The 9870-nt window shown below is 41.3% G+C and overlaps 1 non-coding gene across 1 annotated transcript; it reads left to right on the top strand.

The window, feature by feature from the left end:
• The first annotated feature begins 808 nt into the window (after positions 1-808).
• LOC144315053 (U6 spliceosomal RNA) lies at positions 809-915 on the top strand. Its single transcript, XR_013380855.1, has one exon. It is a non-coding gene; the product is annotated as a U6 spliceosomal RNA (small nuclear RNA).
• Positions 916-9870: the final 8955 nt, after the last annotated feature.

Raw genomic sequence — 9870 nt, forward strand, 5'->3', positions numbered from 1 at the left:
TATTTGTTGTAATGAGAGCCAATCTGTAAAAATAAAATTCCTTTTTTGCCAGGTGGTAATAAAAAAAAAAAAAAAAAAAAGGTTTGCACAGCCAGTGACGGGCTATGACAATATTTGGTCCATGGTCTTTGCAGACAAAGAGCTTGGCTGGTCATCATTAACGATAGAGCATGATTGCTACAACTTTTTTGACAGCCAGCTTCGGTAGAAACTATATGCAGCCTATTGTCAAGTCATTTTACTGAGCTCAGGAAATTTCCATTTGTCACTTAACAGCCATGTGTCAGAAGCAAGATGCTTTGAACACGAATTGTGATTTCTTTCAGTTATCTTCTAAAAATGCATGTCCTTTCACTAGTATGAAATGACCTAATTTTTTAACCTTTCTTTAAAAAAAACCTATTAACAACCAAGTTTTCATATTGAATACCATCTGGATTTTTTTCTCTCTAAGAAACCCAACCCCCTTCATGAGCAGTCATTATTCTAGATAAGTATATGGCGAGCCAGGATATAGAGAGGAAGCTGTGGAAGTTTCCTTGGACTCAGCAGAAATTTGGTGTCAGAGGCAGAAATAGCCCCTAGTAAGTGCCTGGCTAATAGTTATGGAGTTCCTCCTCCCCTGCCCAGGTTTTAGGGGATAGATTTTTACAAGATGATGTTATGGCTCTGGACTGAACTGTAAAATACTAGAGGACAGGGAATAGATTGCATTTGTTTATTTCTTTCTGCAGGACCTAACAAAAGAAGTATTTGTCGATTACATGGTAAATTCGGGGACGAGAGATGTTTTTAAAATCTTGACTGAGTGCTCGCTTCGGCAGCACATATACTAAAATTGGAACGATACAGAGAAGATTAGCATGGCCCCTGCGCAAGGATGACACGCAAATTCGTGAAGCGTTCCATATTTTTGAAATACTACAGAGTATGCACACTGGCTATCATTGATCCAGGTGATTCTGATATCATTAGAAGCATGCCAGAACAGACTGGTGAAAAGTAAATCATGCAAAATTTTTCTTTAATAAAACTGGCCAGAGCTTGTTTTAAAAAAAAAAAAAAAAAAAAAAAAAAAATAAAATCTTGACTGAGTTACTTCAAAGTCTGGCATCCCTGTTTCATCGTATCTGGACCGAATGTAAGAATATTTTGAAGATTATTGAAATGTTGGGTAGCTCTTGTGCTGTTTGGCTGTTGAAGAAAATGAGCAACAAGGCAAAAACATTTCTAAAATTCATAATAATGATTTATGCGGTAAGTTATACTCCCTCAGGCAAAGATGTTCTATAAACCACAAAGTATTTGGCCACTGCAACATTTCAAACATCTTACGATGCTTAAATGCCATGAGATTTATAAATATTTTTAGTAGTTAAATAAATTTAACTTTGAAAGTTACCCAATATTCTATGAGGTTTGAGATTGGAACTTGTTTTTCTTTTTTTGTATTTGACTGTGCTTCATTTAGGTTGATGCAAGCATGTTCGTATGAGTGCTTAATGGCATATCATAAAGGATTTAACTTAATTCCACCATAATGAATTAATTCTCTCAGTGACACTGTTTTCATTATAGATTTAATGACATCACCTTGGCTAAGATTCAGGAATTCAGAACTCTAAGTTACTCTGAATTATCTGAAAACGAAAATGGAAAGATGATTCTGTTTTGTGTCTACGTGTACTCCGACTGCGGATAAGGGCGCATGGGGAACGTCTCGTCTATTATTTTGAGTAGTCGAGTTAAAAATAAAACTCTTAACACCAGTGAGGAAATTGGATTCCACGTTCTCTTAAATTGTCTTTAGGGACATTCATTTTATAAAACATGAAACCAGGAAGAAGAAGAAAGCCCCAGTGTTTCTGTTCATTTGCTTATGTCATGATTATTTGTTGTAAACATCAACGGATAAATATGCAATCTCAAATCATAATTCAGAAACAAGTTTCCGCCAGCTAAAGAAAGACGGGGGGAGTGGGTGTAAAAATATTTAGGTTGCATTTTCGAGTACTGTGTTATATTTCCTTTTGGGTTTGTTTATTTTGTGGAATTAGAGGGATGGTGCCTCCTATTTTTACAGGCTTGTATTGTTACCCCAGGAATGCTTCGGTAGACGCAAAATTAGAAACAAATTTCGTGTGTTCTCCAGTGCCTTTCAGACCCTAAAGGACAGGAACAAAGTACAGTGGTTTGTCATCAGAACTCCAGGAAGCCACAAGGAAATGGAGCTTACGAACCAAATTGTTCAAAATGGGAAAGAAATGAAAAATGCGCAGCAGATGCTCCCAGCCCAGAAGTGGAAGCTTCAGGAAGAAGGGACCACCAGTAATGCTAATTGGTCTTGAACAATGGCTGTTTGCACTGAGACATGAGACAGAGTCCCGTTTCCCTCTGATTCTGTTCCATAGACATCTTTCCAGGATTTGAAATTGATAATTGTCGACACAAAGATACACTTGGCCTAATTTGCCAGCCTAGTGGAGTCATGGGTGTCACCCCACATGTCTCCATGTGTGCAGATGGTTCCTGCCAGGTTCAATCAAATTGGAAAACACAAAATCTGTATTTTTTTTTTCCTTCAGACTATTGAAAGACGCTGGTTGTCAGTGCCCTGGGTGTTGAAATGAGAAATGTTATGCTCATTTTTAGAAGTGTTTCTTATGCTTATAGACCAGCACATCAAAAACTTAGTTATTTGGGCTAAGTTCAGGGATGGGGAAATAGAGCCAATCAGTAGAGGAATCAAGTCGGAATTAGTGAAATGCTTTAACAGAGCAGATATAATTTTGGGTTTCCACCTGTCAACAGAACTTCTGCTTTAATCAGTTAAGTAATTATTTATTAACTCAGTGATTGCCAAACATCATATAAGTATGATTTTTTGGTACATCCGAGTACCTCTTATGCTGCCATTTGCCTACTTTTCTGTTCAAACAGACTTACTTTTTATTTATTTACTTTTATAATTTTTAAAAAGATTTTATTTATTTATTTGAGAGAGAGCCGAGCACTGGAGCAAGCATGAGCAGGGAGGAGGGGCAAAGGGAGAGAGAGAAGCAGGCTCCTCACTGAGCAGGGAGCCCAATTCAGGGCTCAATCCCAGGACCCTGAGATCATGACCTAAGCTTAAGGCAGACGCTTAACTGACTGAGCCACCCAGGTGCCCCTAGATAATATTTGTTTTAAAAAGCAAGTTTATATCACTTCTATAAGTGGGGAAAAAAGGCCCACAAAAAAACAATGACATTACTTACCACCTATACAAAGCAACCATTAAAATAATTGTTGCTGGCCTAGGATTCCCTGAGCCTCAGGCCTTCTCTTTCTTCATTAAAAGGGAGATTCTCCTGTGTCAGAAAGGTGTTATGCTGGTGCCAGTGGAGAATACTCTTTGATAATCAGAAGGCTGTAAAGAGCAGTGAAGAAGGACTAACCTATTTGACTCAAAAGGCCCACGGTGGCTCCATTTCTCCGGGCTTGGAACCAGTCACCAGTCTTATCCTTCAGAGGCTTCTGTGTGCCAGCTGAAAAAATACCTCTCCGTCAGAACTGATCTCTACATCTATATTATTTCTCTAGATACATACTGAACTTTGTATTATGCACCTAAGTTCCATAGGAATTTAGAAAAGCTGATTAACAGCTACTGTTTATTGAGTGCTCCTTCAGGGCACCACGCTAAATGTTTTTAATGGGCCCTCGTGTTGAACCCTCCCACTAAACCTAACTACACGGGCATCCCACATTACAGATGTGGAAACTGAGAAGTTAGCAGGCCCAAAGTCAAACAGGTGAAAGTCTTGGCGTCTACGATGTATATCAAATAATGCTTATTTATATTTGGTATTTGGTTTGTAGGCAAATATGGGCTCCCTTCTAGAAAAGCACCTGGTCTTTTGTATTGGTTAGTTATTGCCCCAATGATACTGTGTAACAAGCCAGGCCAGGACTCAGTGGCTGGCAAACAACAATCATTTATAGTTGCTGATACATCAGAGTCTGCTGGAGATCCTCTGCCCAGGGGCTCTGCTCCACCTGCCTCTCATCCTTCCCCTGGGACCAGCAGACTTTCCGGGGTATGACTTCAGAATGATGGCAGAGCAGCAGAAGAGCAAGCCTCTCTTTGCAAGCACAGGCTCACTGGCCCGTGTAAGCCACTAGTCACACTGTGGCTATGAACAGCCCATTGGCCAAAGCAAGTCGTGGGGCTGAATCCAAAGCCAAAGGGCAGGGATTTACACAATAAATACATGATGAAGGACTTGGACCCTGGGAGGGGTGATGAATCAGGCCAATGATGCAGAATCTCCTCCCTCTTTTTAAGCACAGGAATATATCCTTCTCCTGTTTGTAGTTTTAACTTGATGGGTACTTGTTTATCCTTTTAAATATAAGGAGTATCTCAGTCCAACCTCTGTTCAGTGGCAAGAATATGAGCTACAGAATGGTGGATGTTAGAATTCCTAAGTATTTAATGCAGCTCTGCTGGTTTCTATCATGAAGAAACTCCAAGGAGAAACAAGTCCAAGGAGAGGAAAATGCCTTTTCCGGGTCAGAGAATGAATGAGTGGCAGAGGGTGGACCAGACCCAGATCCCCCCACTCCTGTCTGCCTCGCCTACCTCCCGCTCTGCAAAATCAATGGGGTCAGAGTCAGTGAGATTTTTCTTGATGCTTTTTTCAAGTAAACAAGGGAGTTATTGAACTCCACAGAGAACAAGATAACTTATTTGAGTTAAAAGAGCAGCACAATAAAAATGTTTAGAGAAGTTACTATAGAGATATTTTGGGTCTATCTGTTCATTGTAACTGAAACTAGATGTTACCAATGAACACAGGCTTACATTTAAGCTAGTGATTTTGGAGACTGATTTGTACTGCTTTAAAGTGTTTTAAAAGCAAAAGCATTAGTGAAATCATTTACATCGTGTCGTTTCAAATATGCTACACTCGAAAGATGGCAACATTTTCATTTTAGGACTTGATGGGGTTTCTTTTTTCTTTCCTTGATGACATCCAGTTGATTTCACTTTGGTAGGGTTCACTCTGTCCAAAGCTGGAAAAGAAAGCAGCATGTTTATTAAAAAAAAGAAATACCGGGATCCCTGGGTGGCGCAGCGGTTTGGCGCCTGCCTTTGGCCCGGGGCGCGATCCTGGAGGCTCTGGGATCGAGTCCCACGTCCGGCTCCCGGTGCATGGAGCCTGCTTCTCCCTCTGCCTGTGTCTCTGCCTCTCTGTCTCTCTCTGTGTAACTATCATGAATAAATAAATAAAATCTTTTAAAAAAAAAAAAAAGAAAGAAATACCAAGGATTGAGACCTGCTTTATCAGAGAAAGGCCTTGGCCACAGAGTCTGAAGATCAAGCACATCCTTGCCAGACAAACCTTCCCTTCGTCCCCGCCCCAGGCATGGCAGCTTGTCCCAAGTCTGCAGCAGCAGCCAGATCATCCTGCCTGTTCTGCCCACTGTACTGTGAGTAGCATCCCCCCCAGGCTCCAGCTGTGAGCGGTCAGTCTGTGCAGCATCGAGTTATTTGGAATCCCTGCCAGCAGACACGGACCACAAGTGGGGCAGAATCAGAATTTCCAGAGCTAGAAGTTCTAAAAGATCATCTGGATGGAGGCTCTCATTTTAAGGTGGGAGTAGAGGCCCAGAGAAAGAAAGTATCTTGCCCCACATAGCACAGCTCGGTAAATGGTTTAGCAGAGGTTTGAGCTGGTGATGTAATTTATGGAGATAATGTTCTTTCTGTAGGGAGGGAGCTCCTTGAGGGCTGGGTTTCTGCTGATTTCACCTCTGTTATCCCTATTAACTTATTAGGGTCCTTAGGATTGACACAAGGATTCTGGGCTGCTCTGGGAGTTATTTTCTGGGCACTTTAGTACAGTCCGTGCTCTGCTTTAGGCAGAACCTGTTAAACATGAGCTGAAACCAGTCCTTACATTTGTATTACGTATTATGCTTTTAAAAAGCATTTTACAAAGTGGAGTCGTGTGTCATTGACTCAGTAATCCATATTCTCTGGAAATGACTTAAGAAGAAAAAAATATAGTAAAAAAATATTTTAAGATATTAAAGCACAAAGATGTTCACAACAGTGATTTTTATAATGGCGAAAGGATCGTAACAGCGTTAAGGTCCAACCACAGGGGGCTGCTGAAGGAAATGATGGTTTCGTGTAGCCATTTCAATGATGTGTGATCACAACCTGAAAATGCATTTCCCCCAAAAAAAACCTGACCCCAAGTCATGAGTGTCAAAAAGCTAGAAAAACCCCACATCATTGATTGTCTTGGATCAGATAGATGATAGTAAGGGTTCTTTAAAAACTGCTTTGGGGAGCTTATTATTTGTTTATTTTATTTTAAAGATTTTATTTATTTACTCATGAGAAGCACACAGAGAGAGAGGCAGAGACACAGGCAGAGGGAGAAGTATGCTCCTTGAAGGGAGCCTGATGCAGGTCTTGATCCTGGGACCCCAGGATCACACCCTGAGCTGCAGGCAGACGCCTAACCACTGAGCAACCCAGGCGTCCCTATTCATTTCTTTAATGAGCATTTATTATAAAACCCACCTCTTATTTCAAAAGAAAAATCACACACCATATATTATCTTGTGTGATCATGGCAGCCTCCTAGAAGCCCAGTAAAGCACACTTTATCATCCCCCAGTATATATACAATGGGACTGAGGCTCAGAGATTTTCTTTAAAAAGATTTTATTTATTTATTTGAGAAAGCAAGAGAGAGAGAGAGAGAGAGAGCACATGAGAAAGAGAGAACACTGGGGGGAGGAGGGACAGAAGGAGAAGCAGACTCCCCACTGAGTGGGTCCCAGAACCCAGATATCTCACCTTGAGCTGAAGGCAGACACTTAACTGACCTAACCACCCAGATGCTCCTGAGACTTCTCGTTTTTTTTGTTTTTAGATTTTATTTATTTATTCATAAGAGACACACAGAGAGAGAGAGAGAGAGAGAGAGAGGCAGAGACACAGGCAGAGGGAGAAGCAGGTTCCATGCAGAGAGCCCAATGTGGGACTTGATCTGGGGTCTCCAGGATCAGGCCCTGGGCCAAAGGCAGCCTAAACCACTGAGCCACCCCGGCCGCCCTGAGAAAAGAATCTTAAAAAGAGCTCTCTGGTGAGCTCCATAGCCAGGATAGCTAAATGTGTTGCTACTAAGACACAGAGGCTATTAGGGGGCATAAAGATACAGGAAAACGGGAAAGGGTCCTGCCACCCGGCCAGTGAGATGGAATGAGGTGCTGGTTTTTCCCAGTTGCCGTAATGGATGCCGTCGTGCTGGGTGCAGCTAAAGAGCAAGTGCAAGTGTGGTCAGGCAGAGGGGTTCGGTGCAAGAGCATGGGTGGGAGTCCAGAAATATGAGTGTGGATTTCAGAGCCAACACTCACTAGAAGAAGTAAGTTTAAAAAACAGAAGTCTCAGGGGCGCCTGGGTGGCTCAGTGGTTGAGTGTCTGCCTTTGGCCCAGGGAGTGATCCCAGGTCCTCTGTGTCTCTCATGAATAAATAAATAAAATCTTAAAAAAAAAAAAAGATTCTTTCTCAACACCTAGAGCAGACACAGAGTCTTGAAACCCTCTCATGTAGCTATCATTATTTCCACTGTAGAGATAGGGAAGCTGAGACCCAGAGAAGGTAAGCAACTCTCCCAGGGTTAGCCACCTAGTGAGATCCAGTGCTGGCAACTCCCAAATCCATACCTTGGTCACTCTGCCAGGCTCCCTCTCCCAGATGTACACATGTGGTCTTGAAGAAAACTAGATTCCCAGGAGTCTCTCCTGTCCATCAGGATTCAGTAGTTCTTGGGTGCGGCCTGGGAATCCAGATTTTAATTCACACCAAGTGAGTCTCCTGATGCTATAACCAGAGCATCACGTCTCATTTTAACATACTGCCTTGTTTTAAGACACCAAATGTAGAGCCTACCCAGCAAACACAGACCTCTATGTCCTTCCTCTTTTCTCTCTCCAACACCTGAACTCAGCCATGCCTTTAAAAGGTGTTAGCCAGGGCCAGCCCAGTCTTCACATCTTGGGGGAAAAAAGCATAATTGCTCTCTTTTGTACCCAAGGAAATGGGAGGTCAGAAATGCATTGTGATTGGGCATTTTGGGGAAAACATGTAGAAAAAAACCCAAATCAAACACTAGAGCAGTTGCCTTTGGGAATTATTCAAGTTCTACTCAAATATATGAGAGTTTCAGAGTATTCCTTAGCCCGAATGTCCTATGGGAGGAGATGCTATTCCTGTTGCCTTTATTTTTGTAATTCTCATCTTATGACCAGGACTAGGGTAAATAACTTGTTTGAGACAACATGCTGTGATGGAAAAGCGCCAGACTGAGACGCAGGAGAATGGGCACCCCTGCTAAATGACATCCTCAAAAAAAGTATCCTCAAAAAACCCAAGATGGATGGGAAGTGACAAGTATGGGGCTCAGTCCTCTGTTTTCCAGGTTCTGAAATGGGTGGTAAGCAGACACAGCCCCCTTCTAAGCCCCTGCAATCTCTGGCAACTGTGAATTCAACAAATCAAATCAACAAACTAACACAAAGAACCAAAATAAATAAATAAATAAAAAGGACAAGTACTTGCAGCACTTCTAACCTACATCATGCCCAGTTCTGAAACCCTTCCTAGTAGGTCAGCACTGACATATTTTTCTGAGAAGGCATTCAGCAAATGTGCTTTGGGTCTCTCTCTGTGCCAGGAAACGAGGGTAGGAGCTGGAGACAAAATTTCCTGAGTCTTCCCTAATCCCACTGAAAACAAAGCTGAAACAAACAAAATATTCTGACCTTAAGTGTTTACAGTCTAGTCGAGGGTGAGGGGAAGGTAATAAATGAGTCTCATAAATAATGGATATATATAATATATATTCAATTCAATATATATATTGAATTATATATATATAATATATTATATATATTATATATTGAACCAGTATATAGGAACTCCAATAATATACTAATAATATAGGCATAATATTGGGACAGGCGTGAGTGCCATGAAGAAGACTGGGTGGTACCATGAGCATGTAGGTCAGGAAAGCTTCCTGGAAGAGTTGACAACAGAGCTGAGAAGGGAAAGGAATCTTGGAACTTATGGCTCTTTGTGCCTTAGGACATAATGGTTGTGGTCTAATCTGACTTTCAGTAAGTGGAAAATCCAAAAGAAAATAACTCAAAAGTGAAATAATCTTTGTTCACAATCACTAAACTTGCTCCAATTCCAGCAGACCTGAGCAGTCATACCAGCCTGAGCCACCTCACACGGCTCACAAGAGCTAATTGCTAAAGTTTCAGGAATTTTGAGTTGGTTATAAAACATAATCATTATTAAAAATTGAACTATATGTGTGCCTTGGTGGCTCAGTTAGTTAAGCATCTGCCTTTGGCTCAGGTCATGATCTCAGGGTCCTGGGATCGAGTCCTGCATTGGGCTCCCTGCTCTGTGGGGAGCCTGCTTCTTTCTCTCTCTCTCTCATTAAGAAATAAAATCTTAAAAAATTAAACTTTAAAATTTAATTTAAAAATTTTAAAATTAAATATAACCTTTCAGTTGAGTAAGTTCTACTAAAAACAAAGCTAATATATACTTAAAACTCATCGCTTCTCAGTTATTTGTACTATGTCAATGGTCTTGAGATTGTTTTCATGTATTGTGTGCATGTGGTGGAAATGCCATACACCTATTCCAACTGTGAGTCTCTTTCCGATTTCTTGCTTGGTGAAGGCATACTGGGGACGTGAAATCAGTCATGACAGTATTTACACCGCAGAAATCAGCCAACGCTAGAAGTCAGGGCTTCCTTTTACTCCATCCTAGAAAGCCTACCAGT

The sequence above is a fragment of the Canis aureus genome, chromosome 5, assembly GCF_053574225.1.
Source record: "Canis aureus isolate CA01 chromosome 5, VMU_Caureus_v.1.0, whole genome shotgun sequence".
Lineage (NCBI taxonomy): Eukaryota > Metazoa > Chordata > Mammalia > Carnivora > Canidae > Canis > Canis aureus.